Consider the following 25961-nt stretch of genomic DNA (forward strand, 5'->3'; position numbering starts at 1 on the left):
CGTCTTCTAAATCTGACAGGATAAGAGGAATGGATGTAGGTTCTAGAAAAGCTTTCTATAAAAACTCATAGTACTTTATGAGGTACTGCAAAACTTCAGTGTTTGCCCACTGAAAACATTGAGACATTGTAGCAATACAGCAAAACCAAACAACCAGACCAGCACAGTTGGAGAAAAAAAAAGACTTTATTAAAAAGTCAAAAACACAGCCCACACTTCTCGAACTGTGCTGGTCTGGTTGTTTGGCTTTGCTGTTTAGCTGTTTGGACCTCTGCACTTGCTGTCCTTGCAGAGTCTTCAGTGTCTGACATTGTAGCAATCGTCTCAGAGAAAGAGAAGCCCTCAACAGGAAAAATCAGAAACTGAGCTCTCCTCTATGTCTGACTCAAACAATGGGAGAAAAAAACCCTGAATCCATCTCTGTATCTTCCTGTTCAAATTCAGAATCTTCAGGAAAAGAGACATTTGTCTTTCTTTTACCAGAAACTATTCTATAAGTAGGATCAATAGACTGAATTAAATCCTGAGCCATTCCAATAAATGAATCCTATCCAATGAAATATGAAGGGGAGTAGATACATGTTTGGTTTTCTGTTTCATTTTGAGAGGAAAAATGGGGCCATCTGTGGTAGCAATGGCAGCCGTTCCTTTCCCAGGGAATGGCACATTCTGACATAAGAGGGAACCTTTCCTGTTCCCTCTGTAAGGATGAATAAGATTGGATCTCCCTTGCCCACTGAGGGGAGTCCAACAGCTGCAGAAGATGTGGCTAACCACATGTTCATAATGGCCTACTTCAGAGAGATTCTGGGTAAAAGATTAATGGTCTGAGGTACAACAAAAGACTGCAGCAGAGTCACCCACCTGTGGCTTAGGCAAATTGCTAGCCTGCTGTGGTGGGAAAGGCCATTTGATTAACCTTTTCTTTTTGTGACTGGAAGAAGGACCGACCTTGAGACCAAGAATATATTTCATGGCCAAGCCTAAAATGGTATGGAAGACAAACAGCAAATGCCAGTAAAACTACCAGTCCACAGAAGTTACTTTTTGTCAGAAAAACACACAGTAAAAAGCATTTTCAAACACTATAACATCCACACAATAGAAACTTAAACACAATTTCTCCACAGAAAATATGTTGTCAGACAGTGTATCCTATTTTAAAAATGACAGAAAAAAAAGTGCTCAGTTTAAAAGTATGTTAGTCTCAAGACAGTGCATTAAATCACAACACTCCTAGTTTTAAAATAACTTTCCTGAAGTGAAAAGTAATAGAACATCAGTAAATATAAAAAAAATTGAAGTTTTTCCCCAAAGGGAAATTATCTACCCAGTAAAGGAAAGCACAAACCGACCATCGATCCTCCAAAATCTCAGAGGAACCCATTCTTCCACAGCAGGAAAGCTCTGAATATCTTCGTGCCCAAACTTGTCTTTTAGTCAGCTCCTCTCAAGCTGATTGACAGTCTGGGTAAATGGAAGGTACCCTGAATCTTTGGAAGCTCGCCTGCTATTATATCCTTGGCAGAATATAACTCATATAGCTAAGGTTACTGCAATAGTGATCAATATGAAGAACATATGCTTCTGTGACACTTGAAGGCAAACTCCATGTTAGACCTCCAAAAATATATATGTTTTGCATCCTAGAAGAGTTATGACACAGAAAGCAAAAATCACAACACTCTGTATTGAGCCACACAACTATTGTTCTTGGAGCACACTCAAAACATGTTAAATAGGAAAATAAAGGACTCAGAAATTCAAGGATATAGTTGACATGGTGATCAAGAAAAGTTGGCTTTATTTGCAAATTATATTATTTTGTACCTGATAGCCCTAAAAAGGGACATCCCAGTGTCTGTGCAACATCTTGGGACAGCTTCAAGTCTTTTCAGGATATAAAATTAATTTAGATAAAACAAAGGCTATAGCCATAAATTATGTACACAGACACATTAATTGGTTCATCAATACCCATATTTATGGGGATATGATAAGAAGAATTTAGGAGTATGGATAAAAAATGCTTCTCTTATGGCATAAGGATATGTGAGAAGAGACTAAACAAAAGATAATACAAGAACTCAGAAACTGGAAGCATTTGTTTATGGGTATGGATAGGAAGATGCAAGCCGTTAAAATGTTCAAGCCCCTTTATTTTTTTGTACTGGTCAGGCATATTTTTAACAACCAGAGGAGAAGTTGTGGACAATAATCTAACTCCTAATTCTGTACCTTTGCTAACATGTACTGTCAGCTGACAGATTTATGTACAGCCGCCTTGCCTTCTTACTTGGTTAAAAACTATGCATTCTGTATAAAACTTTGTTAAAACTTTGTATGCTGTTTAAAACATGTGTTGTAATCATTTTGGTTTGTTATTCAAATGTATGTATTGTATTTCATTGTGGAGCTTTTCTCCATGGGCCTCCACTGAAAATAGATACTTTTGGCCCAGTGGACCTTCCCAGTAAACAAATGTATATAAATAAATAAATAAATAAATAAATAATAAAAAGTTGAAAGAATTTATATGGGAGAGGTACAAAACAAGAGTTAAGTTAGATAAATTGATCCTGCCAATAGAGCAAAGTTGTTTAGGATTAACTGATCTGACTGGATACTTTAGAGCTACATTGCTAAGGTTCATATACATAACAAAAGCAGAAAATTATAATTTAAAATGGAAAGGTATGATGATGAATTGGGATGGAGTTCAAGAAATAAACAGAGAGTGGAATTTTGGATGCAGATCCTTAAGGAGAATAATAACATTCACACAGAATATTATGTTCATAAAGTGGCAGAAAGTCTGCATGTCCTCCCCGCAGTCGAGTGGCCTCTGAAAGACATGCGTGAATGGGCGTGTCTTCGCTGAAGGTTGGGAGTCGGGCTGGCAACTCGGCACCATAAAACTCGACTGCCAATCATTAGCAGACTGAAGTTCCGCTGTGGCGACCCCTAACCGGGAAAAGCCAAAAAGACAAACAACAAAAAAGTAGCTGAAAGTATTCTAAGAACTAAACCAACATGAGAATGTAGAAAGGAGATTTTGCCAGTAGGGATGACAGCAAGTAGGGGTACAGAAAATAAGCAAGAGGGAGATGAAATATACAGGAGAAAACTGGCAAAGGAAACAAGATATTAGGAGCAAACAACTACAGTACTGAAGGTAATACAGTGGAAGACATTTGGACTGCAGGCTAGAGACTGCCTTCCCTACCAGGGAATGATATCAAGAGTATATGCAAAGAAAAAGGGATAGCGGAGTCCTACGGGAAAGATCCTCTATGATAAGAGTTTAGGTGAATCTAGAACAAAAGCTGCTGTTAAAAAGGGATAATTAGTAGACAGCAGCACAGCTAGGGTAGGGCAAGAGGGGAAACTGCCCCAGTTGCGAAATGTTGGGAGGGAGTGATCAGCCGATCCCAATCTCTCTTTAATGCAATATCTGCTTTTAAAAGTGGTATTGCATTTGTCACCAAACCTGAGCACGGTAATGTTGTGTGTGTGGTCTAAACTGTGGCAAGTAGTTTGCTACAGTTTAAAAGTAAAAAAAATATATATATTTTTTTTCTTTAAGTAAAATCAGAGCATTGGAACACTCTGTGTAAGCAGAGTATACACTGTAGCAACTGTTTGCTACATTTGCAGCAAGCAGTATTTTTTTAAACAAAAACATGAGTTCCATGCAGACAAGGTAAAAAAATGTAGCAATCTGTTTGCTACAGTTTAAAAGAATATTTTTTTTTGATAAAATATGTTGAATGAGGGTAGGGGGCAGGATACAGAAATGGGGAATGTCTGTTTTTCCTTTTTTTCTGTTTTTTTCTCTTCATTGGAAGTGCTAGGAGAGTATGAAACCATAGCTCTGTAATAAGCCAATCACTTACAATATAGAGACTGGATTATTACAATTAAGTGGTTTTTTTTTTGCTCTTCACTTGAACTGAGGGATTGGGGAGATAGTAAATATTATGAGCCCAGGGCACTGTTTGAATCCGCTCCACTACTCTTAGTAGGACATATAAAATATAGGTTCACAGATGAATACCATTGTCCTGATGGACCATTTTAAGCCTAGCCAATAACCGAAGGTCAGAATTAAACTTGTGGTTATAAGGTGACAAGCTTAACCATTATACCAGACTCACAATCTGCAAGAATCAATCAGAAGAGGTTAGAAAAGACTGGGAAGCAATTTACAGAAGAACAATGGGGGGACAATGTGTAACTCCCAGGTATGCAACAAAGTCCAAAAGGTTTAGGATCTTTGCTTGGACATGTTTGCCTAGGTGTTTTATACCCCAAGCTGACTTCAGGGAATTTTTTCACAGGTAGATAGCAAATTTTGGAGGCGTGATGGAGAAGAAATAGGTAACTGGAAAGATATGTCTTGAGAGAGTAACTTGTTGGCAGGTTTCAAAAATTCCCTATAGCAGACTGTCAGAGTACTCTGTCAGAAATAGTGGATGAGCAAATGTCTAAAACCAAGGAAATAATTCTTTTGAGCTGGGGCACATGATCTGAATTGCCTAGACATACTAACCCTTATTAAGTTTAATTTTGTCAGATCCTAAACAAAACATTTAGTAGAAAATGGAAATAAAAGTCTAAAACAACTGTATTTGAAGTACTTCCACCTTTAGTCCCTGTCTGTGTAGTCGCTGGTCAAAATGAGTGGAAGGCATTATAACCTTGCTCTGTCGCTGCACTCTCCATGGCTTTAAACTATGTCTCAGTGACTGCAGAGACATTAGCATTCTCTAGGGCGAAGAGAGCTTCTAGGAAGTAGAGGTGTTTTATTTTTTTGGTTTAGACTCCTAGCAGAGAGCAGCAACACCTTTAAATTTTCTTGGTTTTGATTTGCTATGTCAGAAGCACTTTTAGTTTGGTATAGACCTATGGGGCATAATAGTGTTGTAACTAATATTTAAAAGCCTCGAGGGGAGAGGTGCAGACCATACCTGGCAAAGCAGCGTGGTCTGTTGACCATCTTCTTCCATCTAAAAATATTGCACCCCCCTTAGAATGATACCAGAAACTAAGCCAATTATTTAAGTCAACCATCTTTTGTTCCTATTGTGGCATCATCCTTGGAAAAGGTGAAAGGCAGCTCAGTGCTAGACTCATACCAGCCTGGGATACACATTCTGAGGGCTCCATGATGTCTCTCTTCGTATAGCCTAGGGAGGTATGTCTCATGTCATTTACACCCACATGGACTATGACGTAGTCATACTTATACTTCTGGTTCACTGACCTGAGTGCGTGCTTAATATGGCAGATCCTGGCCCCTTATAAGCAACTGACAATGACTTTCTTCTTAGTCAGCCTGGTGAAAGGGACATCATTGTATCTCACAATGGAGTCTCCAATGACTAGAATATTAGATTCTGCGGTGGCTTTCCTTGTGGGCTTAGAAGTGTAGGCTCCTAGAGATGTGGCTTAGTGTGTCGATGTGGGTGTTGTTTGAAAGAGTACATTCAGCATTACTGAGGTGTTTGTAATGTGTTCTTCATCTAGGAGGCATTTGGGGTTTAGGAAGATTACATGTAAAGTGCCTCAGCATATGTGGATCTATGTGTCTGCTTTGAATCGTGTATAATGGAGTCAGTGGGTGTACTGCTGACCACTTTATTGACATTAGAAGTGCTTTTGTGTGAGAGCTTTGCTTCCAGTGACATTGTGCAAATACATCACTCACATACCATCTCCTTTTGTTTGAGAATTAACTGGTTGTCAGTAAACATATGACACTTTTACATTGCCTCAGGATGCCCATATCCACTAAATTGGTAATGTAGATAGTGGAAAAGTTCGTATCCATGGTGAGAATATAAAGTAATGACAGGAGTATCCGATTTGCATCTCTAGGATCAGTGCTTGTCACTGCAAACTAGTTGCCCTGCGTGCAACTAGGTATTCATGAAATTTCAATGGTGCTTTTACAGGAAAAATGGCAACTCAAGGTGTATGTGTCTATATAGATCACTGCCAAACACTTGAGGGGAAGCTAATAAGTAGAACCTGATGATGTGCAGATAAAGTATTTAGGAATATATTCTGAAGTCAGAAGCAAATCAAGTAGTACTGAAAATAAAGTAATAGTTTGTCAAGAATAATTAAAAGAGGGGAGTCACCTGAATGGCTACTGCCTGACTATTACTAGTGCTGGTCTCACCACAGCTTCACTGCTGGGACACAATGCTCCTTCACTTCTTCTCTCACCAGAAGCAAAACAGGAGCACCAATCCCAAGATGGGAAGCAGGCCACAGACTGTGTGATGATTCAGAGTTTTGTCCCAGGTGAGGAAGGGTATGTAAGTTTGTTTTAGCCTTTTCCTGGTAGATGTCTTGAATAGCATCCAGACCAGTTAGGAAAGGCACAGACACTCACTGTCCAACCAGAAAGATTCAGGAATCAGTGCACTCTGCTCCTTCTCTCAGCAAAATATAAGCGCAAATTCCAAACTGGCACTTATGAAGCAGTTATTAGGCTTTCCAGTGATCATCTGTCCCCAGGAAATAATGTTCCTATGCTACTTTTCTCACCAGGAGTAAAACATAAGCATTAATCCCAAGATGACTACTGAGAGGCAGAATGTAGGTTCTCCAACAATTGGTGGTCTTGGAGTAGATGTTGCAAATTGTAAAGGTAAAATGGAAAAATGGGTTGATATCCTAATAGCTTCAGTGCACACTAAGCAGTTAGATATGAAAGACTTAAGCTTTAGCTATCTAAGCGGAGAGCCACTAATTTTAAAAGAGCAAGATAGATTTGGATGCGGTGAGCACTTTGTATTCTGGTTTTATGAAATACACTGGGATGGCCAATACATTTAAATAGTTGAAGAGGCATGATTTCAAAAAATGATAATTTTGTGCTTACTCACAATAGCCAATGAAAGAGGAGAGGGAAGGAGATATGTGGTCACAAGATATGAAGCTGTGGTCTCCTTCCCAGTTTAAATATGCAATTAAAAGCACAATGCAAGTAAAACACAGCGTAGAGTAAATGAGTTACAATATAAAAAAATAGAAGAAAGTAAAAAAGCAGCACAAAATACAAGAAAACAAAAACAAACTAACATTTCCCTCACAGCACGTTGTAGCAATGTCTGGTTGAGCTGATTCAGCTTTTCTAGCAAAGGACAATCTGTTTATATTCTGGAGTATCCTGGTAAGGAGCCTTGTGAATGCACAGACTATTGCATATTACAGGTTAGGTACATGCCAAAGGGGGCATTACACACAATGATTAGTCTGATAAGGGATAGATAAAGTGGCAGTATAACTTCCTTAGTCCTGGATATCACACCCTTACTTATAAGTTGAGTGACATAGAATGGATTTCTTACTACCATGGTCATGCATTGGTCAAAGGGTAGAGATTGCTGTCATATGTTCCCAGATGCCTGACTGCTGGGTCAACTCTTAGGGGTGTATTATCAATAGAGTTATTAGCTTGGGTGGCAGTTTTCCAAAAAGACACTATAATGCATTTCTTGGCATAGAGTTTTAGTCCTTGACTTTGGCACCATCCACTTGCCTGTGCTAAACACCTTTTGTAAGATGTTTGCATCATGGGAGAATCTATCATAGCTCCCAATTTGTAGTCATCTGCAAACATGGTGAGCCAAAGGCCCTTGATAATAGCATTTACCTCAGAGAAGTAGATGCCAGATAGGAGCAGTCCTAGTACAGACCCCTAAGATACTCCACTGGTGACCAGTCTCTTAATGGAAGTAGTATTGCCAATCCTTACTTCCTGGGTTCTGTCTGTGAGCCAGCTGGCAATGCAGTGAGGTATGAAGGGTTTATACCCAGTTTGGAGAGTTTGTGGACTTTAACCAGGTAGGGCATTGTATCAAACGCCTTAGCCAGATGTAGGTAGGTGGTATGCACCATTTTCCTCTCATCCATTGCCTTAGTGATCTTTTCAAAGAAGTCCACTAGGTTTGCTAGGCTTGACCTTCTTTTTACAAAGCCAATCTTGGTTGTGCCTAGTGTCTGAAGGTTGCCTATATCTTTATTGATCATTTCCATGATAATTTGTTCCCTTGGTTTTGTCAGACTAATAGGTCTGTAGTTTCTTGGGTTAGCTGATGATCCATCCTTGTGAAGTGGGATAACTATTGTAGTCCTCCATTTTCATGGTATAAAGCCTCTTTTGAGGATATAGCTGAAAGGTGACTAGAGTGTTCCTGATAGGTTAGGTTTCAAGCTATTTAGGAGGCATTGTAGGATACTGTTGTTCCCCATTGAGGCTGTGATTTTTGCCTTATCAGGCATAGTCAGGACCTGTTCCTTGTTAATAGTTTTGGGGTTATGCTAGTAGGTATTTCATGGGGGTAGACTAAGGGGAGTGGGAGTGAAGTTTGAGCTGAATTTCTCAGCCAGCAAATTTGCTATGTTGCTTTGCTCATTAAAGGTAGTACCATTGACCACCAGTTTGACATACTCATGTTTGTTGCTTTTGAGGTTTCAGACATAGATGTAAATGGTCTTGCGGCTGTCTTTAGCTTGTGAGGCTATCTTGATATCATAATTGTCCTTGTTAGATTTAATATTAGTCATCTCAGTTTCCTGTTTAGCCTAACTAGAGAGCTGCTATCATTATGTGAGTTGCTCTTTCTGATTTTAGCCATGACTTTTTTTTCTTTTGTTATATACCTTATTAAGATTAGATTCCAGCAGTGTGGTGTATTTATAAAATTTGTTTTGTGCTTACGTCTAGTAGGCACTAGGTATGGCAGCCTCTATACAGCCATTTACATAGTTGTACAGGATTTCTGTGAATGATTCCTCCTGGGCTACTGTGAACCTGAGGTTGGGATAGACAATGAAGTTTGACAGACTGTTGCATAATAGGAGGTAGTTTGCTTTGGAACAGTTCCTAACTGTTACAGGGTTCAGTGGGGTTCATACTTCTCAACTGTACAGATTTTTGCAGAATGTTCAGATTTTTGCCTGATATTTTCATCTGTTTCTCATATAATTGTGGTTTTCTGGTAAATCATTGCTAAGTCATTGAGGGTTAATGACAGAAATTTGAGTTTCTGACTTCATACCTTTCAGAAAGTTTATGCTATTGCAAAATATATTATTCTATCAACTTTCTAAGTCTGAAAGAGCAATATTTAAAAAAGTGTCCCTATTCAGGGGCCTTTTTCCTCCATTATTTATGGATTTGTCCAGATTTCTTGATCTAAGAGGTTGAGAGGTATGCTTGGGTTATAGAGTTGATTTTCTATTTTGAAGGAGTCAGCTTTGTGGCCCAATTTCACCAGTGAGGATGTGTGTGTGTGTGTGTGTGTGTGTGTGTGTGTGTGTGTGTGTGTGTGTGTGTGTGTGTGTAGGGGATTCAGCACTCTCCTATACTGGTAAGTACCAGGCCCAGAATGTTTCGACCACTGGTGGGTGTGGCACTATCTAGTCAATGGTATCTGTGTTAATAAAATCCATGAATAGTTGTGCCTGTGCATATGAGGCAGTGCATGTTTCCCAGTCAATAGAGGGGTAGTTAAAGCTTCACATGAATAGGGTATTTGGATTAATGGTGAGTGTTTCTGGTAGGTCTAGGTAAGAGCTATGGGATTCTTGGTGCACAGAGGGTGACCTATAGCTTGCTAGAATATGGTGTTCATGTGATTTTCAGAAATGTGATGCATAATGTATGTAAATGTAAATATGTAAATGGAAAAAAAATGTTAATATGGTTTGGTTTCTTTTCTGATAATGCATGTTTACCTATGTTTTAAATGATAATTTAATAAATGTGTTTAAAAAGCGCATTGATTAGCTCACTGTTCTTCACACCATTGCCTAATTTTACAAACTGTTAGATAAAATGTAACTTTTTAACTCCACCTTTTTTCTCAGTTTAGGACATGACACAGAAAGCATGTTGCAAAAAAAAAAGAAAGAAAGAAAGAAAGAAATAGTAAACAAAATGTTGCAAGACAGAAAGACAGTACAGCTGCTACAGATGCTGTAGGTGTGGAATCTAAACATCCACAGACAAAAGATGATGCATTTCAAGTTAGTTCTGAAGGACCCCTGTCTCAGAAAAAAATTTGCATATAGCAATTTTTACACATGGCTAAAAACTGCACCGCAATGTACTCAGATCTGTATCATAATTGTCCAGTTTGGTCCTGTCCATATGAAAAAAAATCCACTAATTTTAAGCATATTGAATTTAAAGCATAAGAAAAGAGGTACACAAAATTACAAAATATACCCAGCCACTCTCCTTAATATACATCTAACTCCAGTATTTCATCAAACTACCCAGGGTAATATGAGATCATTCAAAAACTATGTGCAAATATTCAACAATAAATTTGAACTCCTTCCACACTTTAAATTTTACAGACTGGCAGCCTTGCAGTGAGTGATGTATACCTTTTATGTCTTCTTTCTGAGCTGATAACAAGGTACACTACTGGCCCTTAACAAGGAAAAAGCAGAGCATCATCATATGGTATACAAGCTTATTTGCAGTGTTGTTATGTATGAATGCCAATATTCAGTGCATCTTACTGAGGTCCAGCCTCTAGATGCATCCTTATAATGAAGAAAACTAGCATTAGCTGTCCTTGGCCCTAACTCAATATTCACCTTTATTACAGTAGAATGAATTCCCTGTTCTGATCTCCAAAGTAATAGAGCTGTCCTCTTCACTATTCACACTACTCAGAAGTAGTTTCACTCACCTTCACACCTTTTTAATGAATTTGTCAACTTGTATAGCAATTCTCCCTTCCCATTATCTTATGCTACTACCAACTGAAATTTACAAGGACGTGTAGTAGGGTACATCCACTGCCTGAATAGCAAACAAACAAGTACATATTTTGTACTTCATATACTCTATGACAGATTAATCAGTGTCTAGTGATTTCAGCTGTTAGGCTTAGAGAAAAGAGGAAACACAACTAAGAAAAATGCTGGAAATGTGCATTCTTTCCTGATGTATACATTATTGAATAAGCACACCAATCAGCAACCATTCTTGGGCATAACAGGATGCAGCAATGAGATAATAAAACATCAGCTTCTGACAGTACACCAAAAAAATCCCATCGGTTTTAATGTAAAACAAAAGAAAACTAAACCCCAACAGGGAAAAATGGTAAGTCATTATTTAGTCAGAGCTATGAAGTAGCAGTGATTGTAGACTATTGCATTACAGGAAAGTATATAATGGAGTGGGAATATGGCACAATATCTATTTAAAGGAGAAAGCAAAACTAAGCAATATAAAAAAGCAGTACCAAAGTTATTTTGAGAGAAATACAATCAAAGGCATCCGGATATTGAAAATTTCACAATACAAAAAATAAGAAAACAAAGGGAAAAGTAGAAAAGAGAATTAGTAATGGAGAAGTTAAGGAAATAAAAACTAAAGTTATGGATTACATGGAAAAATGAATGATTTCTTGCAGAAAATCCAACTCTGGTAATATGGCAGCATGTTGGAGAGTCCCCAAATTACGACGAAACAGGTAGAATGGGAAGCATATGATCAGTTGCCACAAAATGATACTCTTGAACCTTCAGAAGGAAACCAGTACAAAAGTTCAGTTGGAGATACACAGCAAGGGAAGGAGCAGGAAACAGTAGCAGCTCTGATGCAGTCAGTGTTGCAGAGTGATAGAGTGATAGAGTGATAGGCCAGTGAGTTCCCATATGAAAGAGCAATGGATGAGACAGGATGCAGCTGAAGAGACTATGTCACATGAAGGCAGTCTGAAAACTTATGGAGAATTCCCACAGGTAACAGAAACAAAGAATGTGCTCTCAGTTTAGAAGAAAATGATCTAAGGGAAGAGTTGCTCGATTTAATAGAGATAGATAGACATATTAAAATCAATGAAAAAAATAGATTACAGAAAGTAAATGAGACTCAATATGTTAGAAGTCTGATAAAACAAATAAAAACAGTAATCAAGACTATTAACAGAAATGAATGTGATATAACAGAAGTAAATACGATATATTACTGTGCAGCTAAATTAATAACAGATAAAGTCTTACCAAAAATAAAAATAAACTAAGGAAAAGGAAAGAAAGAAATAAAATGTCATCATGGAAGCAAGGAATAGAGAAAACTATAAAGCAATTAAGACAAGAAGTGTCACTGTTAGAAGAGTAAAGAAGAGGAATCAAATCAACAAAAAGAATTAGGAAGATAACCGTGATAAAAGCAACATGCATTATCAGAACAGATTAGAATCTATCATTCTATCATATACTATTTCAAATAATAATCTAATGATATCAGTACAGGCAGAAAAAATTAGAAGATATGCCGATAAATATAAAGAAATAGTACACAATAAGGAATTCATTGATGACTTAAAAAGTTTTATAGAAAATTGGGAAACAAAGAAATAAACACAGTTTGGCGAAATATTTGAGAAGACCATGTGGAACATAGCAAACAGGGTATGAAGTGGGATGAAGTAATGACCAGAGAAATTGAAACAAAGTTAAGAAAAGGTCTGAACTGGAAAATTGCAGGCACAGATGCAGCACCTAACTTCTGGCTAAAAGTACGAACATCTTTACATGAACGTTTGCTTTAAGTAAGAACTACTGATATGTATATCCTGAATAGACACCAGCCTAGTTAACAACAGGAAATCGATGCTCTTCCTTAACAGTGAACCTGTAAGCCATCCTAAAATCTATAGACCAATACGTTCCCTTCCCACGATGTCTAAGCTATGCACTGGAATTGATGCTGACAGAGTTTATAGTCATTTAGAAGAAAACTCAATCATGGCACTAGAACTAAAATGTAACAAAAGAAAGTCATATGGAACAAAGGATCATTTGTCGCTAAATAAAATCATAACGAAGAAAAGTAAAAATGGGGAAGATTCTAAGTATGGTATGGACAGATTACAGAAAAGCATTTGACAGTATCCTACGTTCATGGATAAAGGAGTGCTTACAGATGTATACAATACTTTCTAAATTGATCAGTTATATTACGGTGACCATGAAACCGTGACAAACCACTTTGCAATTAAACCATGACAAAAGGCAAATTACTATCCCAGGGATAAAAATTCAAAGGGGGATATTCCACTTTGATTCTTTGTCAGCACTGATCTTTTGTCTTGCCTTTAACCCATTAAGCTATTTATTCAACAGATTAGATGTTGGGTATAATTTGGCTCCAAGAAAACAAACTTAAGGATTTATCACCTACTTTTTGTGGATGATTTAAATTTGGACAGTTCATCAGATGAGAAGATGAAAGTACAAATGCAAGTAATTATAACTTTGTCAGATGATATGAAAATGACATTTGGTTTTGATAAATGTGCAAAAGCAATGTTTAAAGCAGAAAAGTTGCAGTACCAAGAAAATACCAATCTAGGACAGGAATGTGATATAAACGAACTTGAGCAGGAAAGAGTGTATAAATATTTGTGAAGTGATGAAGGACTGGCATTAAAACAATAACATGTGAATAAAACTCAGTAAGGAATACTTCAGTTGACTAAAACTAATCATGAAAACAGCTCTCCCATCTATGAATAAAGTCCAAAGTATAAACCAATTTTCTTACACTGTTTTAATCTACAATTTTGATGTGAATGACTGGTCCCAAAAGAGCCTGACTCAGCTGGATGGAAAAACATGAAAAATGCTTCACATTTATCAAATGATATGTAAAAAAATCAGTGTATATCAAGATTATATATTCCTCATTCTGAAGGAGGTATGGGCTTCCTCAAAATTGATTACATGTATAGCTCTGCAATTGTGGTACCACATACACATCTACTAACTTCACCAGATCCAAACATGGTGAAAGTTGTAAAACATGAGGAGAAGAAGTCTAAGATGTCTTCCATGCTTAGTTTAGCAGAAGCATATCTATGTCAAGCGGGAAAGGGAATCAAACCAGAAGCAGGCAAAAATCAGAGAACAACCAGATATGCCTAAAACCAAAGGAAGTATATAAGGAGAAGGATCAGCTGAGAAGGCAAAAAATGTGAAAAAAGCATAAATATTCTGGAAAGTACAGAAAACTCCTTAAACAACCTCATACTGATCAGAATTTGATGCAGGAATGGTTAAAGAGGAGTTAATTTAAACCAGAAGATGAAAAGTTAATATTGGCTACCCAAGATAGTGTACTGTGTACATGTTGGTTTACATTGAACATGTAGAAGAAACAGACAGATGCAGGTTCTGTAAAACAGGACTAGATACAGTTGCACATCTTGCTGCTGGGTGTGATATGCTAATGGCAGAGGAGGCTGTATACTGAAAGGCATAATAATATCACAGGACTGCTGCACTGGGGATTGTGCAAGCATTACAATATTGAAGTAGCTGGAAAGCACTGGAAACATAAGCCACAAAACATTATAGAGACTGATGAAGTTTATATCACATGGAATAACCCATTCCCAACAGTTCAGAAAACAGATGCAAGAAAACCAGATATAGTAGTCCATGAAAAGCAGAGAAAAGTAGCACTGATCATTGAAATTACTACACACAGTGACTAATATGTCTTACATACAAAGAAACACAAAATCATAAAATACAATGTTTGCAGGCAGAAATGAGTAATGCAGAAGGAAGATACCCAGATGGGTCTATATTAGATCACCGAATGCTTAAAAAAGCGAACGGTGATTAATCTTAAGCAAAAGCTTACAATTTTGAATTGTCAGAACAGCGATTTTTTTTCCCTAGGGGGGAAAAAAATCGCTATTCCAAAAAAAAAAAAAAAAAACCACTTTAAACATTACATTAAGTGGGAGGCTTTCCCCACACACACTCCCCTACTTACATATACCAACTCTGAGAATGCACTACAGTGCTGAAAATGGCAAAGTAATGAAGCGGCCAAGAAAATTCTTTCCCAGGGAAAGAATTTCCTTAAAAGTCGCTTCGATATTTTGCCATTTCAGGCTTTTGAGTTTGACCAAGTCACATTCGAAACAATGCATCTTCGGTATTCTAATAGGGAACCACCCAGAAAATACCAACAGCAGTAGGAGCAGTAGGTCTAATACAAATAAATGTATAGTCATATTATATATGCTACTGATACATGTAACGCCATATGAATTAGAGAAAGAGTCAATTCTGGTCACATTGCAGGAACTACAAAGAGTACTTCTGGCTAACATCAAAGACTCAAACAATATTAATTTCATGAACTTTAATCATACCCTGACTTGGGAACGCAGTCCATTTCTGTCATGGTATTAGAAGCCCAAAGGGCTTGGAGAAATTAAATTTTGTGGGAATCTATAAAAGCCCACAAGATCATAATTCTGGATATAAAATTCACCGGGAGCTGAATATAAAAATTCATGAAGTACAATATCACAAACTATTTGTATTTGAATTGCAGTTCTGTACAGTACCCAGATGTGACTAAATGATGCCTGATTGGTATAAGATTGTGATATGACTATTTTCTACACAAAATCACTTCTATAATAATAAAACAAAACTGATGGGATACTAAAATGCATATAGTTGAAGAAACTTGCTCAGCATTTTGATTTCAACAGGTTTACATTAGCTTTCAGAACAACTACAGACTTGAACACAAAAACAAATGTGTAATAGTTATAAGTCAGTAGCTGCTTATCAGTGACCCAGGGTGGCAAATGGATAGGTTCATACGTTCAGAGAAGGTTACTAGGCCAAAGGCCCTAGAGCCCTTACAAGTCTAGCCATATTTATCCTGAGTTGCCCCAATTGTCGGATGTTACATGACGTTTGCAGAGGTAAGGGTCTATGGTAGTTAATACCAACTCCTTCTGTCCAGGAGGAACATGGGCACCACCCCAGCAGTGAATTTATATTCGTCCATCCATTTATATAGGTTGCATTTGAAGAGGGTCAGGGAGGTGCTCTGTTTCATGTGAATTAGAAGTTTGTTCCAGAGATGTGGCAGTCTCTGGGAGATATATCTATCGCTCCAGCATGATCTGTTTATGTCAGAGGCTAGGTTAAGCTCCCTGGAGTGAGTGACCCTTGTGCAGTTTGATTTACGAATGTGTAGCATTTCCATTAGGGTCAGGTGTGGTTAATAACACCCTGCTTATGAAGTTAGTAAACAAAATTTAGGGGCTATCTTTTCTTAATTTTGAAAATACACGTCAGCAATATTTTAACAATGCTTTTTGAAAATGAAAGAAGAGACTGAGATGGACTTTAAGTAGCAATTTCCACTTTAGTCAAAAGTTACATCTGGCGAGGAAATCAGCACAACCACCATACCTATTAAGTGCACCACATTATGAGGAATGTTTCTCATTCAGAGTCTTACAAAAGTCCATGTTTCTCACCATTACATATTGAAACAGGCTGTCATGCATTCACTACCAAGATTTTTTTTACTGATAGCCACAGTAAATAATACTATAGTAAATAATACTATAGTAAATAATACTGAATCATTCATACATCAGACAACATTTTATATGTATAAAGTGACACATTTTAACCATTCTGTGAGCTTCCTAGTTAGAGATTTTAGCAAGCCCATTTGTTCCACAGCTGTGGTAATGCTGCGGTAGCATTGTCGCCTCACAGTAAGACGTTGTCCTGTTCAATTATCAGCTAGAGTGTCTTCTGTGTGGAGACATGCATGAATGGGCATACCTTCGTTGAAGGTTGTGCATCAGGGCCAGCAACTCAGCATGTAAAAATCTACTGCCAATCATTAGCGGAAGGGAGTTCCACTGTGGCGACCCCTAACCGGGAAAAAGCCGAAAGACATAACAACAACAGGAGAAGTAGGATCCACGTTTTGGAAATGGAAGGTTGAGAGTTATGTAGGGAGGGTGGCCTAATGGTTAAGGTGTTTGCATTGTAAGCACAAGGTGCAGGGTTTGAGTCTCACAAGGGATAATTGGCTAGGCTTAAAATGGCTCATAAGGGCAGTTAGCTTAGTACTAACCTATGAATACTATGAATGTACATGACTGACTGCTTCTGACCTACAGTTTGAAAACCTGTAAACATCTCCTTGTGTTAGAAAAAATGTATTCATATCTGTTTTATGATTATCCATTTTGGTCCTGTCCATATGAAAAAAAATCAGTTATTTTTAAATCCACATATGACAGAGAAAAAGACTACATCCAGTGAAGACATACAAAGCAAAATAAGAGAAGCAGCAAAAAGTCAGATATCTGTTCAAAAATCCATTCAATAACCAAAATAGAAAAATGTGCTGTCTACTATACTGGTTGTGCAGTTGGTTGAATCAAGGCAATTCCTAAAAGCATACCTCTGAACTGTTCATATTTTCGTAGAATGTCCTGATTTTTGCCTCATATTTTTAAACTATTTCTCATAAAATTTGTGGTTTTCTGGCAAATCACAGGGATGATCTGAGGACTGAAATCACTAAATAATGACATATTTGTGCTTCAGAATTCATATCCTTCAGAAAATGCATGCTAAGACAAATCCTATTAATTTGCCAAATCTCTAAGTTTATAAGAGCAATCTGTAATATTTTTTCCCTATCCTTGGGTCTTTGTGGGCCTTTGTCCCCCCATTATGTCAGGCTTTTTCCAGATTTCTTGTGCTAAGAGGTTGAGAGAAATGCTTAAGAGATGAGAGTCTTAACACAACAAACACTGTCAGTATACTTATCAACTGCCCAGTATTTGCCAGGAAATACCAGTTTCAATATTGAAATGATTGGATGCCAAGAAATCCTAAAGAGAACTTCTTAAAATTATAATTTCTGGAGTTTGCCTCAACAACCATGCATCAATAGTTCACTGTATCACTGAGCTAATTAGCATGATTATATTAGTTGAGCTGCAACTGTGACTGTATTGGAAGTCAGGGTGCTCCAAAGAAGACTATTTAAATTCAAAACTAATATTGCAAAATTCCCTTCCAAAACATACACAATTACATCAGGTATTTCATTATATAATTTAAACTTAGTTGATTTTATATATATATATATATATATATATATATATATATATATATATATATATATACACTATGGTTTACTATCATTTCCCCTATATGACTTTAGTTGATTTTCGCTAGTGTGAAACAGAACTTTTGCACTATGTAAAAAACAAATTTTCACAATGTCAAAACCTGCAACAGCGAATGCAAACCAGCATTTGCTGTTAGAGTTTTGACAGTGTGATGCAGATCACACTATAGTGGGGATCAGGAAATGTACCCTTTCCCTCATTGTAGTGTGATCCTGAAGTTTGTATATATATATATATATGTATATATATTTATATATATACTTATATATATATATATATATATATATATATATATATATATATATGTAACAGGGGGTGTGGGGGCTTGGCCCCCACATGGGAGGTGCAGGGGGATTGCCCCCCTGCAAACTCCTTGTTTACTGTGCAATGCACAGTGATCCTGTTCCCAGAAGTGTGGTGACTGTTCAAAAATGTCGAAATCGACATTTACAGTCACCTCACTTCGAGTTTTTTTTTTTTAGTTTGTTAATTTGCATTTTGCGGTTTCGGTTCAGAATAACTACGATTCGCTGTTGTGAGATCTGGTGAAATGATAGTAAACCTATATATGTCAAGCAATGTGTTACGTATTAGTCAATATTTAAAGTTTTAATTATTATTTAATTCCCTTAATTTAATTGAACATATTTCATTAGGGCAAACAATATAGCATAGCATCTGTTAAATATCGTTACATTTTCATGCTGTATTCATGACTAAAAAAAAATAAAGAAATAGCAGCCTCTGGAGAAAGTTGAGTATGACAGAATAAAAGTAATACAAAATTCAGACGAGGTAATGACAAAAACTTGTAATGCAAGTTCTTTTTCGGGTGACAAGGCAGGGACATTTTCCTCTTAACAGCTTGAAATGTCATGTACTGAAATGGGAAAAAAATAATAATAATCAAATAAAATAAAATAAAATAAAAAATAAACATCACCCTCACCTTAGGTTCTTTAGTGAGTCAATATTTTTTCATCAGAGTCTAAAAACAGTTGCTATTTTTAAAGTAGGATGAAAAACAGGAGAGTTTGAAAACTGTGACAACAGATTTTCTTTTTCAGTGCAGCAGTGTGGCAAGGTTTGTTTTTTTTTTGGTTGTTTTTTGTTTTTGCTACAATTTAATGCTGCTCTTGTTCATGCATTTTAGTCATTATGAGACTTGGTTATTGCTTCACATATATTGTCAGTTACTTACACATTCATCACCTTTATCATGGTTTGTGAAATGTGTTATCAGAGTGCTGATAAATATTCTGTTACACTGCACAGATGACTGTGCATCAGAAGGATTTTTGGTGTGTTCGTAGTAAGTGATAAGCCAGCATTCATCCCTCCAAGATGAATAGTAACTGAATTTAACATTTTTGTTGAGCAATGATTGTTGATGTATCAGTGCAGAGGTGTGATTTGTACTACTAAGTGAGCTACATGTCAGTTCCACTTCCTGAGAGCAACAACCAAAGTCAAAATATGCCACATTAGTGATGACAAGAGTGACAGAAGACTGACAGTTGCTGTATTTATGGAATTATATCAATGCTCTAAGGAATGTGGTAGCATTGTAAACTGCAAATCCATATCTATAGAAAAAATGTTTCTGTATTTCTGCTTGTTGTGTTAATAACATGAAACCCCAAATTTTCATGACTGCTTGCTTGATTATTATGATGAATTTGAGTAAGATGTGCTCCTAATTTCCATGTGACCAAACTTGTTAAAACTGGAGTGAAGACTACTGGCAAGAGTGCTTTTAAGTGAAACAACTCTGTAGCTGATCATTAAGTAGTAGACAGTGCAGGGGTACATCACTCCACATTAGAGAATTTGGCAGTGAACCCCAGCACAGAAAAAAAAACTTTTTCTGTAAATTTCTTGAAGGACTACTAGCTAGATTTTTGGTTGCTTATATGGAGAATTTAAATATGATATGGTGTCCCAGACCCTAAGTTAAGTCTTTAACAATAACAATCTAACCTAAGTTTTGAAAGTTTATAACTTATAGCGTATTTAGTACAGCATATAAAGTAATTATTGCAACAAAAAGTTAAAAAGTAATTATTGAAAAGAAATAAGAAAATTGAGAGGGTAAGTAATTAGCATGCAAAAGGATGGGCATCAGTGGAATGGTAGGATGACAGTAGCCCAGCAGTGGCTCTATTGTTCATCCATGTTCTGCACAGTTGCTGTGGGATCTCATTTTTTCTTGCTAAAACTTTCTCAAATGGATTTCTTATCTTCTTACAACTTTGGTTGATGGTGATGTTGATGCTTGTGTGTATGCAGCATCCTCTGAGCTGACTGGAACTTTGATCTTATGGATTGCTCTTCAAGTCCTGAATGAATGAACAAGTCTAGAAATGAAGGGCATAAAATGTTAGGGTGTCTCACAAATGCTGCAGCACTGATATATTTGATTTGCAGCAAGATGTCATGTAAGGGAAGCATTTCTTTGTCTCTCAAATTACAGTGTTACAGAGCACAACTTTGATCTGCTCAGAATGCAATAGAAGATTAAGTTAGATGAATGCAGAACGCAATAGAAGATTAAGTTAGGACTGTTAGGTAAATGGAAATTTTTAGTTTGGAATGTGTCTAGGAATTGTACAAATAAAACTTTTGAAGCCCTTTCTGAAGTGGTACACTTACTGAAATATCTGCTTGGTGGCACCTAGATTAAACTTTTAATCCTGGTGAAAGTTTTGTAGTTGTGTGTGTATGTGTCCATACACACACACACACACACACACACACACACACACACACACACACACACACACACACACTCTCAAAGGGTTTCAGAAAGAACCCCACTGCTTATATTAAGAGCTGTGGAAAAAAATGCCCTGTTTCTGCAATGTAGAGTATTTTGCGATTCAGTGACACCCTTAACTGCAATAAGGAAAATCCTCATTATTAGCTACTTTGCATTCCTCTGAATTGCTTTTAATTTACAAAAGTGCAGTTCAACACTTGCCTTGTGTAGTTAACATTGTCGGTGACAGCACCGTGTTAGCACTGGCACCCTCTATTCACACTCTCATACATAGTATACACATACAAATCATACCCCATACCTGTTCAAGTGTTTTAGAACATCACAGATGTCTCTTTTTCCCTACCCTTGTAAAAAACTCATGATTTCAGATTAATGAGAGATATTAGAGTTTTGCACTTATATCCTTCAATAAATCCAGGATAGTGCAAAAGTTGTTATACTAGTGACTTTCTAATTTTGTAGGAGGAATAATTGAAATCCATCCATGAATTTGTCCGCTGTTAATTTTGGCTTTGTCTTACTTTTTGCACTACAATGTTGAGGGGTATGCCTGATGTCCTTGTCCCTCTGTTTCATACATCAGAAATTGTTGCAGGCACTGGTTAATGCCTGAGATCCTCAGCATATGTTAGAAAAAAGCATGCTACACTAACGTAGCTGTTTGTACATGGAGTTAATGTTGAGGTTTGCTGTGGCAAGAGTGCAGGGTTCAAGTCCTTTTACACCTCCTTTGTAGTTACCCTTAACATTTATTCCTGTTTGTTCATTGTATCCATAGAGACTAGTGGTGGTGCAGAAAGCTAATATCCTTTGTGGGAGGGTACAGGGTTGGAATCCGTTTTAGTGCCTTTAAGGCTCACTACTTAGACTACCCCTTGTGTCTAGTGGTCCTGTGCACCACTTTTTATATTTATTATTAATTAAGTGCGTTCATGGCATTCTGTATAGAGTATGCCTGGTATCCCCATTGGCCAGTGACTCTCCATGACCCAATGCTCCATGCTTGGCTCATTAGTGTAGGGGTATGTTGAAGTATGACAATTGCACACAAACACACACATTCTCACATTCATTCGATATATACACACACACAGATCTCTCCCTTCCCAATAGCAATCACAAACATACTCACATATTAACCCATACACACACCCCTAACCTATCTATTTCACTAACCTCCCTTCTGAAACCTTCCTGTTAGACACACTCTCACAAATACATTTACACATGCAGCCCATCACAAGCACTCACTCACTCACTCACTCACTCACTCACTCACTCACTCACTCACTCACTCACTCACTCACTCACATATACCTTAACACTTCCTAACCACTAAGCACTTACCTCTGACACAATGGATGACTAGGCTTTTTGCTCAGGAGTGGCCATTCTACTTTATGCAGCTCAGCGATTCCCTGAATCAGACATTAGTAAGCAATTAGCATGCTTTCCACATTTTGCCCATTTGTTCCACATTATGAGGGCTACTTTTCTTCATTTTGGAGATGGAAGGCTGAGAGCTATGACACAGATAGTACTGATTCTGCTCAAGAATTCTATGACAGCACGGCATTTGCTTTTCCCTTTCTTTAGTTTTCTTCATTTAAACTTTTTTTGGCCATTGCTTACATGATGTGCCACATAGCGCTAATACTGAAGGCGGAGTACCCAGACTAAAAAATAATAAAATAGGGCGTGTCATGTAACTAGCTCAGTGACAGTATATTGCTGCTATGTAGACTGGCATGGCCTTCACTTTACATATATACAAAGACGCGTATGCCCAATAAACCTGAAATTGCATTGCTAGCCAATGTTGTTCACCACTGTGCACCCCAAGCACAGTGTTTGTGTGATTGTAAGCAATGCACATCATTTTTAAACACTGTGCATAAATCCAGTAAGCATGCGATAACAGGAATTGGCAGCAAAATATCTTGGATACAAAATACAATTGTCAGTATACCCTCATTCTGCATTGGGCTTGATCTCTGGTAGCCATAGCTGGCGTTTGTGGGGAGGAAGTGAGCTTCCAAGTTCAGAGGTGGCGTGTCCAGGAGTACAAAGTGTTTGTTGGACTCCTAGTTAGGCATCATAAGCCCCAGTTACTGCAGAGGAACTATTCAGGCTCAGAATACAAATCTGAAGCATGGGATAATGTTGCCAGGGCTTTGACTAGTGCTACAGGTATCCCCTGCACTGGAGCTCAATGTTGACCCCATTTTGACGACCTCAGGAAGAGGAAGAGGGATACCCGCAACCATTGGAGTGGGGAATTTAGGACTGGGAACACCCCACAAATTTGTAAGTATCAATTATAGTGACTGCTTGTAAGACTTAAAAGATGACTATAGTCAAAACTGGTATTCATAATGGTATTCTGTTCTTTTTTGTTTTTTTCCACAGCTGCCTCATTGAGAACTTTGAATGTGTGGACCTATGCCACGAGATTGGCAAGGATGAGAGAAGCATGTGGTATGTATGGATCAGAACAATACTATTACTAAAGTATTAACATTTAAACACTGCTTATTTGGTATTCAATACAGTTGTTGCAAATCGAGCATGCATATCTCAACTGTAAAAGAAAGTATGCATGCGTTAGTCTGTAGCACAAATCAGCAGTTCCATATTCTCAAATAACGGTGAGCATGCATTTTCAACTGTATAAGGAAACTATGCATGCATTAGTCTGTAAGACAAAATAACAGTACAGTATAAGAGAGTAGTCAGTGGTTGTGGGTTCAAAAAACATACTTCCCAAAAATACAGTACTGTCAAGCTTTTATGATTATTGCAATGTAACTTCAGACTTCTAAGCCAATGGCACAAATGACCTGCTGAAACTGTAATCAGTATAATGTGGACATGCCCATGTGCAATATATGCACAAATCGAGGATTGCATGGTGCAATCTATACTATAATGTGCATTTGTTATGAACTGGGTTGTCTTAAAAGTAATGAATAAATCTGTTAGGAGTTTGTAATCTTAAAAGTAAAGGTAAAAGAATAGAGTCAAGTAATTGTATCACTGCTTTGTACGTCACATATGAAGTTACTAATGTTATCTCTTTTTTCTCACCTCATCCCTTATCCTCTCTTTTTTTTCTTTTTTTCCCCATAGCACAGTGGGGTAGGCCTGCCCCTTATGATGATCCTGCCCCCCCACTTAAACCTGCTAGAAGACTGCTGCCCATCACGTCTGGACTGCAACCTGTCAGCACCCCCTCTGCTGTTGCTGCACTACCTAGGCTGCCAAGTAGTTCTGCTCCACAGGTGGGTAGGATTGTGTGCTGCACTGTTGGTACACTCCTACACCAGATGGAGTGCCTTTCTCTCCATCCTTGTACAAAATACCAGGAGGAGACGTAGATGTCAGGCATTGCAGCCATTGGTGCAGAGAGGTGACAATGACGACAGTCCAGTGGGTGAGGACTCAATTCTCACTGTCACCTAGCTTGATTTCCATGGATCCTCAATGTCCCCATCCTCACCCCAACCATGGTGTTCACCCACCCAATGTGTCCCTTATTATCTATGTGTCTTGTTTTGTATGCCCCATCAGTCTACTTCCTCACCTACTGAACTTACCTGACCCAGACATACCTACGTCCCTACCACAACCTTCTTCTTCTGCTCTCAAAATAAATAAATAAATGGGCACCTGTCCCACAAAAAATATTCATCTCATACATAGCTCTTCATTTTGTACACGTCTTCTTGACGATCTTGATTTGGTCCAAATGGCTATACAAAATTATTGTGTTGTGGTCACCCCTCTCTTTGGAGGTGACAGTGCAAATTCGGATAATATTCTGTAAGTATAAATCATTTTGTACTGTTGAAGAAATGGATAGCTTTGATTCTTTCCTATATCCATCCTGCACATTCCTGCCCTGCTTTCACTTTGTTTTTGCCTCTGCTTGCTCCCCATTTCACCACTTTCCTGTATTCCCATTTCTTTTCTTTAAAGAATGATTGGGCAATGGTGCACATTGATCATCAACATGCAGCAATGGTAAATGGCAGCAATATATGTAAATGTACTTAAAAGTATCATAGACACTTGTAAAAGTACTACCTACACCCAGATTCAAACCCAGTCCCATCTGCCTCCAACAACAATGCATTAACACCTGCTGCCACAGAGTCAGTTATGCAACACATCTATTTCATACAATCAGTAGTAAATGTCACATGGTTTCTAAAGCATTTCCCTATGTTTTACCCCTGTTTACTCCACATTTCAACATAGTCTTATCTTTACCATAACTTTATTTTTTAAATCAATATTTAAATATTGTCCCTATTTTTGGGCCTTTGCCCACCCCTTATATTTGATTTTGTCCAGATTTATACCTCTAAGAGATTGAAAGTTATGTTCCCCCTGCTTGCTCCCCATTTCACCACTGTCCTATCTTGCCCATTTATTTTCTTTAAAGCATTTTTGTATGAAGGTGCGTGATGCCCTCTATTATGTGATGATGCTTTAAAGAGTACAAATTGTACTGTGAACTAGTTAAAATTATTAGATACAGCTGTATTCGAACACAGTACCATGTGGATTCAAAATGCAAGGTATCACTGGCATTAACACCTGCTGTCACACAGTCAGATAAGTAGCTGGTATCTGTTAGTGATCCAGTAGCAACTGTTAGATCTAAGCAATCCCAAAGTACATAGGCATGTGTGATACACCTGTTTGCATGTAGGTAAGCAATGTGCAAACTCCAGCCACATTTCTAAAGTTTGATGGTCGTTATGTAGTCTCTGAAATATACCTGATACTTAACTGAATCTGTGGCAGGAGGTGTTGATGCACTTAATGCAATAATATGTACCTTTTTGGGCTAGATGGTACTGGGTTTGAATGCATCTTTATCTAATATTTTTAACTGCTTTTTCATAACTGTTGCTACATCGCTCAATAATTCTTAAAGAAATGAAATGGGGAAGATAGGAAAGTGGTGAAATGGGGAGCAAGCAGGGGGAAAAACAAAGTGAAATCAGTGCGGGAATGGGCAGGAGTGAGGTAGGAAACAACCGTAGCTTTCCATTTCTTCAACACTAAAAAATGATCATATCTGTATGACTTTGTAATATTACCTCGAGACAAAGTGGTGGCAACAACATGATCAT

This window comes from Protopterus annectens, chromosome 2.part0 (genome assembly GCF_019279795.1).
Source record: "Protopterus annectens isolate FY-2018-M chromosome 2.part0, PAN1.0, whole genome shotgun sequence".
In the NCBI taxonomy this organism is placed as follows: Eukaryota; Metazoa; Chordata; order Ceratodontiformes; family Protopteridae; genus Protopterus; species Protopterus annectens.